The 15,287-nt window shown below is 40.9% G+C and overlaps 1 pseudogene; it reads right to left on the reverse strand.

Annotated features, from left to right (window-relative positions):
• Positions 1–3,366: 3,366 nt before the first annotated feature.
• Positions 3,367–13,820, reverse strand: LOC102134856 (uncharacterized; annotated as a pseudogene).
• Positions 13,821–15,287: the final 1,467 nt, after the last annotated feature.

Here is a 15,287-nt window from a genome sequence, read left to right on the forward strand (position 1 = left end):
AGTGGAGGATATGACCAGAGAAAAATAAATTGAAGGAGAAAAAGAAATAAAAGGTAATATCGAAGGGATATTATTTATTTTAGGTGAAAAAAACTTAAGGTGTTTATATGCTAGAGGGAAAGAGCCAACAGAGCAGAAAAGGCACAAGTTATGACGCTAATAATAGCTGACATTTATTAGGCACATTCATGTGCCAGGAGCCACGCTGAGCACTTTACCAGGATTGCTTCACTAATCTTTCATAACACTCTTATAAAGTAGGTACTATTATTATAATATTTTACAGAGGAAAAAGTGACACTTTATCCAAGCTCACACAATGGGTGGTAATTTAAAAACAGGGCGTCTGAACTGCTGTGCCTACGAATGAAGAGGTAGACAGACGCCTATTCTGGTGTGGAAGCTAAGCTTCTGTGTCACCAGCACCCAGTAAATATAATACCCAAGTGCTTTATTGACATTAGTTAATCATGTTTATAGTATCCTTTCGGGTAAGTCTGTATACATCCCCTTTTTACAAGTAAGAAAACCAAGATTCAGGGGCTAGTGACTTGCTCCAAGTCTTTTTCATGTTTAACATGAATTACAATATATGTGGGGGTCTGTATCCTGAAAACATTATCAACCTTTGTTTCCAACACTTCTCATCTAGTGAATTGGAATGAAAATTCCTAGCTCAGGAAAGTAATGCACTTGGAAGCAGTCACTTGGGATATCTGACTCTTCTAAAGGTGTCTGATCATCTAAATGATACAGGCGTGGTACTGTTTTACAACACATCTCTCTGAATAAGACAACTAAATCTTTGTATTTAAAAAAAAATTATGCACAGAATATTTTGGTTTAATTATATACATTTTAAAAAATAATCACAGCATTATACAATTGAAAATAATGTTGAAAGAGTATAGGAAATGTAATATAAACTCTAGATGAATGAGAAGCTTGGAGAGAAAAAAAACAGATCACAAGTAGAAAGACAACATTTAAAAAAAACTTTTAAAAAAAAATTTATAGAGATGGAGTTTCACTCTGTTGCCTAGGCTAGTCTCAAATTCCTGGGCTTAAGTGACCCTCCTGCCTCAGCCTCCTAAAGTGCTGGGATTATTGGTGTGAGCCACCGTGCCTGGCCAGTCAGCCTGCTATTTATTTTATTTTATTTTATTTTATTTTATTTTATTTTATTTCATTTCATTTCATTTCATTTCATTTCATTTCATTTCATTTCATTTTTTGAGACAGAGTCTGGCTCTGTCCCCCAGGCTGGAGTGCAGTGGCGCAATCTCGGCTCACTGCAACCTCTGCCTCCCGTGTTGAGCCATTCCCCTGCTTCAGCTTCTTGAGTAGCTGAACTCAAGTAGCTGAACTTGAGGGACTGCAGGCGCCTGCCACCACACCTGACTAATTTTTTTGTATTTTTAGTAGCGACGAGGTTTCACTGTGTTAGCCAGGATGGTCTCGATCCATCCTGACCACTTTGGCCTCCCAAAGTGCTAGGATTACAGGCGTGAGCCACTGTGCCCAGCCTAATTTTATATTTAATTGTTCAGCAATACATTGGTTCCCATTTTATAAAGCACTGTCCTGTATATACCTCATTTGCCTTCACAATAATTGGTATATTAGCTCTAATATCTTTAATCTACAAGTAACAGAAAACCTGGTTTAAACAGATGGAGGTTGTTTTCCTCATTCAAAAGAGGCCTGGAGGTGGCATTCGGGACTGGTGCGGGAGGACCAACAGTGTCTTCAAGGATCCAGGCCTCTTAGACCTTCCACGTCACCACTCTTACCATGTTAGCCACTTACACTCATGAATGTCACCTGGCTGTGGGACAGCTGCTCCAGTTGTTACACTTGTGTTCACAACTGGAAGGAGGAGGAAGGGAAGGAGCAGGCACCAGGGCATCTTTGCTTTTATTAAAAGGCAAAAGCTTTCCCAACAGACTTTGTTTTCTAAATTTTTTTTTTTTTTTTTTTTTAGGGACAGGGCTTCACTCTGTCACCCAGGCAGGTGTGGAGTGGTGTGATCATAGCTCACTGCAGCCTCAAACTCCTGAGCTCAAGTGATCCTCCCACCTCAGCCTCCTGAGAAGCTGGGACTTTAGAAACATGCCACCATGCCCAGCTAAATTAAAAAAAAAAATTTTTTTTTTGGTACACATGGGTCTTGCTATATCGCCAAGGCTGATCTCAAACTACTGGACTCACGCAATCCTCCTGCCTTGGCTTCCCAAAGTGCTGGGATTACAGGCGTGAGCCACCACACCTGGCCCTCTCAACAGACTTTTCATTGGCCAGAACTGTGTCACCTGGCCATCCTTACTACAAAGGAGAATGATAAAGCAATTATTTAGCGTTTACAGGCTGTCTCTAGTGGAGGTAGGCAAGAGAGAAGCTCACCAATTTACAGATGAGGAAGCTAATGTGCTTTCTCATTACTCAGCACAAACCCAAGTCCCATGACTCCAGCACCTATGTTATTTCACTATACTACTCAGCCTTTCTAAATTCTGCCACAGGAAAGTATAAGTCAAAAAGAGGACAACTCTCAAAAATATGTAGTAATGGGGGCTGGGTGCGGTGGTTCATGCACCTGTAGTTCCAGCTACATGGGAGGCTGAGGCAGGAGGATCATTTGAGCCCAGGTGTTCAAGTTCGATGCTGTAGTGAGCTATGACCCGGCCACTGCACTCTAACTCAGGTTACAGAGTAAGACCCTGTCTCTGAAAAAAAAAAAAAAAAAAGTATAGCAATGGGATATATTATATTAAGAAATAGATTACTTTTTAAATTAATAATTTTAATATATGATACCTCTCGTTTAACAAAAATCATGATTCCATTTTTATAGATTAAATAGCAACTAAGCTTTAAAGAGATTGATTGAAGCATTATTATTGCAAAACATTGCAAGGAAACCCACAGGTGTTTGTTTGTTTGCTTGAGACGGAGTCTCACTCTGTCGCCTAGGCTGGAGTGCAGTGGTGGGATCACGGCTCCTTGCAGCCTCGACATCCTGAGCTTAAGTGATCCTCCCACTTTAGCCTCCCAAGTAGTTGGGACTACAGGTATGTGCCACCATGCCCGGCTGATTTTGTTTTTCAAATTTTTAGTAGGGACAAGGTCTCTCTATGTTGCCCAGGCTGGTCTTGAACTCCTCAGCTGAAGCAATCCTTCCACCTTTGCTTCCCATAGTGCTGGGATTACAGATGTGACCCACTGCACCCAGCAACCCCCAGTTTTCAACAACAGGGCATTGGTTGAAGAAACTGCAGCATATCTATACCCTATGAAATAAATAGTCAGACGTAAAATTTCAGAATAATATTGTTATTTACAATATTTTGTTAAATGAAATAAGTAAATCATAAAACTTGATATACAATGTCACCCTATACTTTTAAATATATATTATCTATATAAAAGCTAGATTTAAATATAGCAAAATGTTCATAGTGATTATATTTAGGTGATGAGAATATATGATATTTTGGCTTCCATCTTTGTATTTTTTGTAATATAATTTTTAGGAGTCAGGTTTATTGAAGGATTATTTACATCTAAAACTCACCCATTTTAGGTGTATGTGTTTTGACCAATATCTACAATAATGTATCCACTACCATAATCAAAATACAGAATATTCCTTTGCCCCTAAAAGTTCCTTTGTGCCGTTTTGTAGCCAATTCCCTCCCCCTAGTTACCGGCCCTTGGCAACCACTGATCTTATTTTAGTCTTGACAGTTTTGCCTTTTCTTTAATGTCATATAAATAAAAACATATATAGACTGTAGCCTTTTGTTGCTGGCTTATGTCAATTGGCATGAGTGCTTTTGAGAGTCAGCCATGTTGTTGCACTTACAAGTAGTTCGTTTCTTTGCATTAATAAGCCATACTTCACAGCATAGAGGTACCATAATGTGTTTTCATCGGTTAGTGGACATTGGGTTGTCTTCAATTTTGGACTAATTATATCAACTTGCTAGTGCTGCCCTAACTAAGTACCACTCACTGGGTAGCTTAAACAACAGAAATATACTGTTCGACAGTTCTAAAGGCTACAAATCGAAAATCGAGGTTCCAGCAAGATTTGTTCCTGTTTTTTTTTTTTTTTTTGGTAGAATCTTTTTTATTCAGAAAAAAAATTCCCCCAAAAAAGTTTTCCAACCACACACAGAAGGGGTATGGGTAGGGGGACGTGTCTGGGCATCAGCCCTGTCCCCCAGCCCATGTGGTTTTGGCAGCAATAAGGGGTGTGGGATAATGGTCCCCCAAATAAAATGGTGTATGGGTAGGGAAGGGGGATGCAAAGCTGTAGGGGGCGGTAAAGGGCAAGAGAGGGACGAAGGCAGTACTGGGAACGCCAAAAGTGGGAGGTCATTTCATAACATTTCTTGTTGATCAAACCACCGTGGACACTTTCTTTGCCCATCAGCAGGACTAGCGTCAGTCTTGGTGACAGTGACATTGAAAGTGGGGGCTCCACCGGTACTCTTGGTATACTAAGATCCATGCAAAATTCCCCATCCTGCAGCAGTGAGTCCCGGATCACTGAACATTTCTGGCCCCCAAGCGTCAGCCCATTCACAAAAACACTTGACCGGTCTTTGCCAGCTAGGACACTAGCCTCAGCTGGCGTGATGCTAGCGAAGGTTTTCCAGGAGATGGCGGCCCAGATGGAGGGCGAGTCCTTGTAGCCCATGATGGCCGCGTCCTGACAGACGGAAGGGACTTCTGCCATGAGGTTGTCGATGTAGGCGTCCACCCGTCCATGGCGCTGCTGCTGGGGCCGCGGGCTGCGCTTGGGCTGCCTTCCCTGGCGGGCGGCGGGAGGTGGAGGTGGAGAGCTGGGGGCACGCGCTGCAGTCCAGACCCTGGCTCCGCTCGCTGTGCAGCAGCCTTCGTACCACCCCCGGTTTGTTCCTTCCCTGGGTCATGAGGGAAGAAGGATCTTTTCCCGTTCTCTCTCTCTGGCTATCTTTATGTTTACATGGCATGCTCCCTGTATCTGTGCCTGTGTTCACGTTTCTCCTTTTAAAAAGACTCCAGTCATACTGGATTAAAAGCCCACTCTACTCCAGTATGATTTCATGTTAATTAATTATATCTGTAACCACCCTATTTCCAAATAAGGTCACATTCTGAGGTACTGGGGTTAGGACTTCATCATATTAAGTGAGGAACAGGGGGTAATTCAACCCGTAACAAATAGTAAAGCTGCTATAAGCATTTGTGTATAAGTCTTTGTGTAGTCATATATTTTCATTTCTCTTGGGTAAATACATAGGAATAGAATTGCTGGATCATAGGGTAATTGTATGTTTAACTTTATAAGAAACTGCCAAACTGTTTTCCAGGATGGCTGTACTATTTCATATTCCTACCAGCGGTGTATAAGAGTTCCTGTGGCTCCACATCCTTGTCAACATTTGGTATTGTCAGGTTTTTAAAAATTGTAGTCATTCTGACAAGTGTGTGGTAGTATCTCCTTGTGGCTTTAATTTCACATCCCTAAAGACTAATGATGTTATTTATCATCCGTATATTTTCACTGACAAAGTGAAACTTTGAACAAAGTGAAATGGTACACATCTTTTGCCCATTTTCAAAATTAGATTACTTTTTTTTAGTGAGTCATGAGACTCACTACATATATATGTCTTATATATATTATATATTCTAGATACGAGTCCTTTGGCAAACATGAGATTTGTAAATATTTTCATTCAGTCTGTAGCTTGTCTTTTCATTTTCTTTTTTTCCCCTGAGAAAAATAGTCTTTTCATTTTCTTAAGAATGTCTTGAAAAGCAGAAAATTTTCATTTTGATAAAGTCCATTTTATCTTCTTTTAAAATGTTTGTTTATGCTTTTTATGCTTAGTGATAAAGTCCATTTTATCTTCTTTTAAAATTTTTGTTCATGCTTTTTGTGTCTTATCTAAGAAATTTGCCTAAGTCAACATCACAGAGATTTTTCTCCTGTCTTCTTCTAAAAATTTTATGATTTTATGTTTCACATTTAGACCTATGGTTCATTTTGTGTTAAGTTTTGTATGTGGTATGGAGTATTTTTTCTTAAAATTTCAACAATATAACATTTTTGGTTCTGGAAAGATGACATAATGTTATTTATTATCTGTATCTTTCCTTTCGTAAAGTATACACATCTTTTGTACTTGTAGCACCAGATATACTAGATAAAATAAAACAAAAACTACTTTTAATACAAAGCTTGGTTTATAAGAAAAACCAGGAAATTTCCTGTGCAAAAAATGAGAAGGGATCTGAAAGTAGTGTGCTGAGTATATGGATCAATACAGGTAGCTGCCTGTATTTTTTCATGCGGGTAAGGATCAGGGTATAAAGTTTCTACTGACCTAGGGACTTGGGGTAAACAACCATGTGAGCACAGGAGAGGAGTCTCGGGTTTACTTACAGTTGCCTATTGTGGCTGAGACGCTATATAAAGTAGGAATCCCTGAGGGGGTGTGCTTTCAGTGAGAGAAAGGCAAAAGGAAAACAATCATTTACCTACTTAAGAAAATGAAAAGTAAGCTTGAGTCACTTCTGAGAAGTCTCTTGAAAAACTGAAACTGCCTTGCACCTTGCACAGATTTGATGATTGAGTTGATAACGCCTGAGGGGTCCAGAAACCTCCATTGTTTAAAAGAAATAATCATTTAAAAATTGATACCTGGCCCAGGCATGGTGGCTCATGCCTGTAATCCCAGCTTGGGATCCCAGTTTGGGAGGCTAAGGCGAGTGGATCACCTGAGGTCAGGAGTTTGAGACCAGCCTGGCCAACATGGTGCAACCCCATCTCTACTAAAAATACAAAATTAGCTGGGTGTGGTGGCAGATGCCTGTAGTCCCAGCTAGTCAGGAGGCTGAGACAGGAGAATCACTTGAAACTAGGAGGCAGAAACTGCATTGAGCCAAGATTCGCACCACTGCATTCCAGCCTGGGCCAGACAGAGTGAGACTCTCTCTCTCAAAAAAAAAAAAAAAAAATTGATACCTGATACCTGATAATTCCCTCTGAATGCTTGGCACAATTCATGTAAAACAGGAGAGCAATTTCTACTGAGATTCCCACAGGAAAAAAATACCCCTATTAAAGATAAGTTACTGATAAAAATGTATACAACAAGGCAGAACCCATTAGGCACACCATAGATGTCTTCTTAACTTGTGTGTTGCACGCAGCAAGGGCACATGGAGGATGATGAGAACAGAGCCCCTACAGTGTATATATGTTGTGGTGGCCCCAGAAACCGTTTACCATCAGCAAGAACCAGCAGGCATTGCAACAGGGGGATTAGAGCCCAAGAACTTCATAATATTGCCACAACAATAATATCAAAGAGAACTCAAAACAGACATTTAAAAATAATTGAAGACTTGACATAAATACTTAAAATCCTAAGAAAATAATATGACATTATAAAAATAAAAGAACAAGCAGATTTGAAATTTTGGAAAAAGATAATATATGTTGTCAAGATGGCACCACAGAGAGCTAAAGAGAGAAAATATGACAGAAAAGAAGGTGCTTGGGGGATGATTGACATGCTCTTTTAAGATGTGGCTCTTTAGCAGTTTTTTTCGATAGAAAGAGACTATTACAGGGCAAGAAGTTCTTTAGCTTTCTCCATTTTCTGAGCTGAAAAAGAAAATTGCACAAAGAAAAATCTTAAGGGATCTGGACTTTAGATATTATATATCACGATAAAACCCCAAGAAAGGGTCTTTTATTAGAGAATTAGAATTAATAGCAAGGTGACAAACTGCAGAATATAGTTGTTATTAAGGCAGACATGGTTGGAACAGACAGAACTGTTTAGGCATCTGATAAACTCCAAGTGGAAGAAGTTTTTAAACATCTTTATGGAAAAATGGGAGAAATAAGAATTAAATGGTGATACTTAATGCTTCAGTTTCATGGAAAAAGAGAGCCTAGATTGTATCTGGGGTTTCTTTAAGTCTTTCTAAAATTATTTATTTATATTAAGCAAAGTAGTTGTGGGGAAAGTTACATTCATATTTACACTTTTCATTGTTAGATCATACTTTGGATTATTTCAATCACATCTGGAGTATGTTTATAATTGGGGGCTGTTGCCAAATGCAGGGATCCAATATTTACTTGGTAATATCATCTACAATCACAAGCAGAACGCCAAGAAGGAAATCATCAGTCTCTTCAGAGCTGACATATACTTCCAATTAATACAGTACAGCAAGTATCTTATCAAAATTTCCTTTCAAATATAATATGAACTACTGGTGAATGGACAAAAGTAGGAAGCACTAAAGACTAGAGCGAGGACGAAGGCCTTCAGCAAGAGACACCGTGCTTACAAAAACAGGCCTGGACTGCTTTAGAAAGTCATCACCAATGGTCTTCAGCCTTCCTTATAATAAAATAAGGAAGGAAGAAATCACTTCAAATTTTAAAAGTAGATTAGTTAGAATTTTAGCTGCACACTTCTGGGAAAGTGATTTTCTCTCCTTCTAACGTCTCCCATTAAGTAGGGCATACTGTTCAGAATTCAAAACCTGCTGGCCAAGTTTCCAGGGTAAACAAGACTTTGTGGCTCTAGAATGAGCCCTGTTTTGAAAGCTGAATGATTTTTTGGGAGAAGAGAGAGGAAGAAGAGTTCTTAAATAAAAGGAATATGGACTTTAAAAATAAACAATGAAGTCTGAAATGCCTGAAGTTTGTTCCTGGCACCAGGATGTCTCCAGGCAACTTTAGGCACATACAATACTGAGCCAACTTGGCTGAGCCCAGAGCAGGCGGTGGACCTGAAAACAGCTCGGTGTAAAAGCCATCAAGAACTGGGATTTGGGCTATGTTTACAGAGATTGATCTTAGGAGACAACATACGCTTTTTGGGAAAGCAGCATAACAAAATTTTGGGGACAACAAACTTTTTAGGAACGCTAGGAAACGATGGACACTACTTGAAGGAAAGACATAGTATGGGGAAATGCTCCATTGAATAAATTAGATAGAAGAATGTAAGGTTAAGTATCAGAAATGAAAGAAAACTAAGTAAATAGTTGGCTTTTCATTGTTGTTGGCTGATCTTTGTCTGAAATAGAGGATTTTAAACTTTTGTTTTAAATCTACCTTGACAATGCTGAAGAAACTCCTTGACTCAAGGAAGGTAAGATGGGAAATAAAAGTTTCACCTTACAGGATAATAAACAGGTTTAGTTTAAGGATAGCCAGCAAGATTGAGAGTTAAAGAGAAAAAGTTGCAAAACAATGATATTTTCCCAGTTTTCTTATGAAAGAAGCCATTGTTCACTGAGCTAGTAACATTTTTTTCGTTAAGAAAATTACGTTTTTATAAGGCTAACAGCCCTACTTTTTTGCTCTTCACTTTATGGAGATAAAATGTGCTTTGATTTGTAGTTGTTTTATGTCTTTTTTTTTTTTTGGTTTGGAGACAGAGTTTCGTTCTTTTGCCCAGGCTGGAATGAAGTGGCGCGATCTCGGCTCACTGCAACCTCTGTCCCCCGGGTTCAAGCGATTCTCCTGCCTTAGCCTCCTGAGTAGCTGGGATTACAGGTGTAAGCTACCATGCCTAGCCAGTAGGCATGGTGGCAGCACCTATAATCCCAGCACTTTGGGAGGCCGAGGTGGGCAGATCTCCTGAGGTCAGGAGTTCAAGACCAGCCTAGCCAACATGGTGAAACCCCGTCTCTACTAAAAATATAAAAATTAGCCGGGTATGATGGTGCATGCCTGTGATCCCAGCTACTTGGGAGGCTGAGGCAGCAGAATTGTTTGAACCTGGGAGGCGGAGGCTGCAGTGAGTTGAGATTGTGCCACTTCACCCTAGCCTGGGCAACAAAGTGAGACTTCGTCTCAAAAAAAAAAAAAAAAAAAAAAAAAGAAAGAAATGTAGTTATCATGACTGCAGCAAGGTGTGAAAATTGTTTTAAAAATTGTATAATTTGATGTAAAAGAGTTAATGGCAACCTAAGTTTTTCTTAGTGGTGCATTTTTTTCTAATCCCTATAAAAATTAGTTTATCTCAGGGTTTATCACCATTAGCACTCTTAACATTTTGGGCCAGATATTTCTTTGAAGTGGGGGGCTGTTCTGTGCATCGAAGGATGCTCAGGGCCTCCCCTAACTAGAGCATCCCCTCTAGCTATGAGAACCAAAAATGTCTCCAGATAGTGACAGATGTTCTCTAAAGGGCAAAATCATCTCCAGTTGTGAACCACTGGTTTATTTTAATAGTGTTAAGATATGCTACTTAAGATTCACTTTCTAATTACAGTAGCAGTACAGTAAGCTTGTTTAGTTAATATGCTCAACAATAGTGTGCTTGTGACAAAGTAATTGGAGTTGAGATAATCCATATAAAGAACCTAGACTGTGCCTGGCACCACTTCAGTACTTAAAAATACCAGTGATGATAATGATGGCTCTGAAGGCAATGGAAAGGGGGAAGGAAGGAGAGGAGGGACGGAGAAGAGGAGGAGAAAGGAAATGAGTGAGAGGATGAGCACAGGCATATGTTATACTCTCTCTGCTTGGAAATGTATAGAATCAGCTGATTCTGATTCTCACTTGGTACCAACTCAGAGCTGGTGAGCAGGGAGGAGGCAGAGGAGAGGGGAGCAGTCATGTGGGAGGTAAAAGAATTGGATGGGTTTGGCCAGGTGTGGTGGCTCACTCCTGTAATTCCAGCACTTTGGGAGGCCGAGGTGGGTGGATCACCTGAGGTCAGGAGTTCAGGACCAGCCTGGCCAACATGGTGAAACTCTGTCTCTACTAAAAATACAAAAATTAGCCAGCCGTTGTGGCGGGCGCTTGTAATCCCAGCTACTTGGGCGGCTGAGGCAGGAGAATTACTTGAACCTGGGAGGCGGAAGTTGCAGTGAGCCAAGATCATGCCACTGCACTCCAGCCTGGGTGACAGAGCAAGACTCTGTCTCAAAAAAAAAAAAGAAAAAAAGGGATGGGTTTTTCATTCAAAATATTATTTTTTCTTGTTACAGTTATCTCTAGGGCTTAACTTCCTTACACACAGGGCATTTTCTGGTACAAATTAAGATCAACTTGGTTTTAGAAAAATACACACCCATCAGACAAGTAGGATTTATTTCCAGGGCAGATTAGAGAAAGTACATGTACATTACTTGATTCATTAAGGCATTAAACGTTCTCATATTACATTTGTATTTACTTAAGTTCACACTCATTTTGTGTATAGATTCCATAAATATTTAATGTGTGTGACACACTAATAAATGTTAATTGCATGCACTTCTATTAACTTTACTTCAGTGAATACCAGCAAGCATCTTGGGAGGAAGATGTCCTACCCATTTAAAGGGAGGATACGAGACTCAGAAAAGATAAGTGGTTGCCCAGGAAAACTCTCAACTTATTCTGACACGTGAGCACAGGTCTTTCTTCCCTCAGGCCGTGGCCCTTTCTGCCACCACACAGCTGCTCTTCATGAACTCAATTGCGTACAACTGGACGCGGGCAAACCATGCTGCTCCTGAGAAATGGCAGATGGCTTATTTTCTTCCCCTCATACCTTTTTTCTCTTTGTTGTCTCTTTTCCTCCATCTCCCTCTTCCACTCCTTAGGCCTGTCAGCAACACCCTGTTGCTCGCTTATACTGCTAAAGGGAGCCAGAGTTAAAGACGTTGTTGTGGATGGCGTTCTACTAGGGATCCGGCTGCTGCATTAAGAAGGACAACCATTAAGGTAGTTTGTTTGTTTTTGAGACACAGTTTTGCTCTTGTCACCCAGGCTGGAGTGCAATGGCACAATCTCGGCTCACTGCAACCTCCGCCTCCTGGGTTCAAGTGATTCTCCTGCCTCAGCCTCCTGAGTAACTGGGATTACAGGCACCCACAACCATGCCCAGCTAAATTTTGTATTTTTAAAGTAGAGACAGGGTTTCACCATGTTGCTTAGGCTAGTCTTGAACTCCTGACCTCTGGTGATCCACCCGCGTTGGCCTCCCAAAATGCTGAGATTATAGGTGTGAGCCATCATGCCCAGCCAAATAGTTCTAATAGAGATTTCTTATTGGTTTTGTACCATTGCAGAAAGCAAGAAGAACCCTCAGGGGTGTCAATAGAAGCCTACTGTAGTGCCTGCCTGATATTAGCCAGTGGGTATATGTGAGTACAGCTATACTAGTTTTGTTTGTTTGTTTGTTTAGATGGGGGTCTCGCTCTATTGCCCAGGCTAGAGTGCAGTGGTATGATCATGACTCACTGCAGCCTCAACCTCCTGTGCTCAAGTGATACTCCTGCCTCAGGCTCCTGAGTAGCTGGGACTACAGGCGGGCTTTAGTGTCCGGCTAGTTATTTTTTGTACAGACAGGTCTCACTATGTTACCCAGGCTGGCCTTGAACTCCTGACTTCAAGTGATCCTACTGCCTCAGCTTCTCAGAATTCTGGGATAATAGGAGTGAGCCACCATGCCCGGTCAGCTGTACTAGTCTTAACTTATTTAACTACTTCTTTTTCTTTGGTAAACAGTTGCTTTCCTGAGCCCCTGAGTGCTCCTACCCTGAGCCCTGGGCCCAGTCCTCCCAATTCCTCGTTGTACAGTACCAATTTTAAAGTATTTTGAGTATCACCCTGCTTGGGGCTAGTGCTTCGAATGCTTTTAGCTAATAACTAAGTTCTATAAAAAACATATTTCATTGAGCTTGCAGGTCACACTAAGGAGGGTAGACTATTAAGAGGACAAATTTGCCAATTAAAAGGGAGTATATGGCTAGTAAAAATGGGAAGAAATTTAAGAGAAGTGGGATGAAAATATAGCAGTAATCTGGCCAGGCGCGGTGGCTCAAACCTGTAATCCCAGCACTTTGGGAGGCCGAGACGGGCGGATCACGACGTTAGGAGATCGAGACCATCCTGGCTAACATGGTGAAACCCCGTCTCTACTAAAAAATACAAAAAACTAGCCGGGCGAGGTGGCGGGCACCTGTAGTCCCAGCTACTCGGGAGGCTGAGGCAGGAGAATGGCGTAAACCCGGGAGGCGGAGCTTGCAGTGAGCTGAGATCCGGCCACTGCACTCCAGCCTGGGCGACAGAGTGAGACTCCGTCTCAAAAAAAAAAAAAAAAAAATATATATATATATATATATAGCAGTAATCTCTCTGCACCTTGATGTTGATGTCATCACCATTCCTCAACTTTGATCTAAAGAGAAAGGTGAGAGGAATGAGGAAGAGGCCTGAAAGGGAAGGAGAGAGGGCCTGGCATGGTGTAGATGCACCAGAAATATTTGTAACTGAATAGATAATTGAATACATGACTGAATGACAGTAGAACTGCCACCACAGAATATTTGCTTCTGAGCACTGAATAAGATAATCCATCAATGCAACAAGTGTAAAGCACATGCCCTGTGTTAGGTTTGGGCTAGGATACAAAGTGGAATCAAGCATGGTCTTACCAAAGACTACTAATTAATTCAGAAGAAAAATATAAGGTTGAGAAATGAGAAATGTATGCAGCAAGGACTTGATGGGCCAGAGAAAGTTCTGGATTAAAAAGAAAAAGAAATTAACATGATACTGGTATTAGCAGAAGTAAAACCACCAAGTTTTATGAGATCCTTCTCCCACTCTACCCAACCTTGCTAAACTGACACTCAGTATGGGGCCCACCTTTTAAGACAATGTCGAGAATGTGAAAATGCTCCAAGAGAGTAGCCAGAAGCAGGGCTGACTTCATGGGCATACGACAAGCGCAGTCCCAGCAGGCCACTCTCAGAAGGGCACTGCACTTGGTGGTTAAAAGCTCTGTCATCTTGAAATTTTTAATATTTTATCTTTGAACTTGTGTGCTGTGAGTGAAGTCCAGTGGGACAATGGAGCACGCATGTGAGCAGAGGAGATACGGGCATGCTTGTTTCCCTCATGCCTTGCAATTCATTTGCACATAACATTCATGATTGCTACCCCACTCCCATGACACACAAGAAGTGTGTCTACTTGCTTGTGCTTGCTTTGAGTCTTGCCCAACTCCTATGTATGTGGGTCCACCAGAATTCTGTGCTCATGTCTACACACCTCATATCAGCAGATGCTCATACTGGCATATGCTCCACATGTATCAACATGTGCCCAGACCAACACATCTACAACAGCAGAAGTGCTGATAGCACCAAGAGGCCATCCTTTCCATTAGAACCAGAACTTGTTTCCAATGCAGAAAGAAGGTAATGGTATTCAGAGAAATAAGAATGACCTAGCAACCCTATCATATACAGTTTTTTATTTTTTTAAGACGGAGTCTTGCTCTGTCACCCAGGCTTGAGTGCAGTGGCATGATCTCGGATCACTGCAACCTCTGCCTCTTGACTTTAAGCGATTACAGGCATGTGCCACCATATCCAGCTAATTTTTGTATTTTTTAGTAGAAATGAGGTTTTGCCATGTTGGCCAGGCTGGTCTTGAACTCCTGGCCTCAGGTGATCCACCTACCTCGGCCTCCCAAAGTTCTGGGGTTATAGGTATGAGCCACTGAGTCCGGCCTCTATCATATACACTTTTACTTGCATTATTTCCTGTATGACCCAATCACTTATGTTAAAAATGTTGACATAGAAGGAAAGGGGAAATAGGTCCATCCCTAGTTGCCATATTATAAGGAATAAGTTATTTCTTTTTTTTTTTTTTTAGACAGAGTCTCTCTCTGTTGACCAGGCTGGAGTACAGTGGCATGATCTTGGCTCACTGCAACCTCTGCCTCCCAGGTTCAAGCAATTCTCCTGCCTCAGCCTCACGAGTAGCTGAGAGTACAGGCGTGCACCACCAGGACCAGCTAACTTTTGTATTTTTAGTAGAGATGGGGTTTTGCCATATTGGCCAGGCTGGTATCAAACTCCTGACCTCAGGTGATCTACCTGCCTTGACCTCTCAAAGTGCTGGGATTACAGGTGGGAGACACTGCACCCAGCCAGGAATGAGTTCTTTCTTAATCATCAGTGATCCAAAGGTAGAGAGTGTTGGTAGAATGTGAACATATCAAGAAATTAAAAAAAAAAACCAGTTTTATGTAGTATTATCATCCTTGTTCTAATAAGAATGAAACAATTTATATTTATGAGCTGTAAAATGCAAACTGTGAAATTTTAGTGATTCCGCATATAAGATAAAAGCTCTTGTAATTTCTATTTAAAACTGGCATTGCATAAAATAAGATGAATGGTAAAATTCATTCTAATAATTAAATTTAAACTTTAAAATTTAGAATACTTCTATTACACTTAAA

The sequence above is a fragment of the Macaca fascicularis genome, chromosome 1 (genome assembly GCF_037993035.2).
Source record: "Macaca fascicularis isolate 582-1 chromosome 1, T2T-MFA8v1.1".
Taxonomy (NCBI): Eukaryota; Metazoa; Chordata; class Mammalia; order Primates; family Cercopithecidae; genus Macaca; species Macaca fascicularis.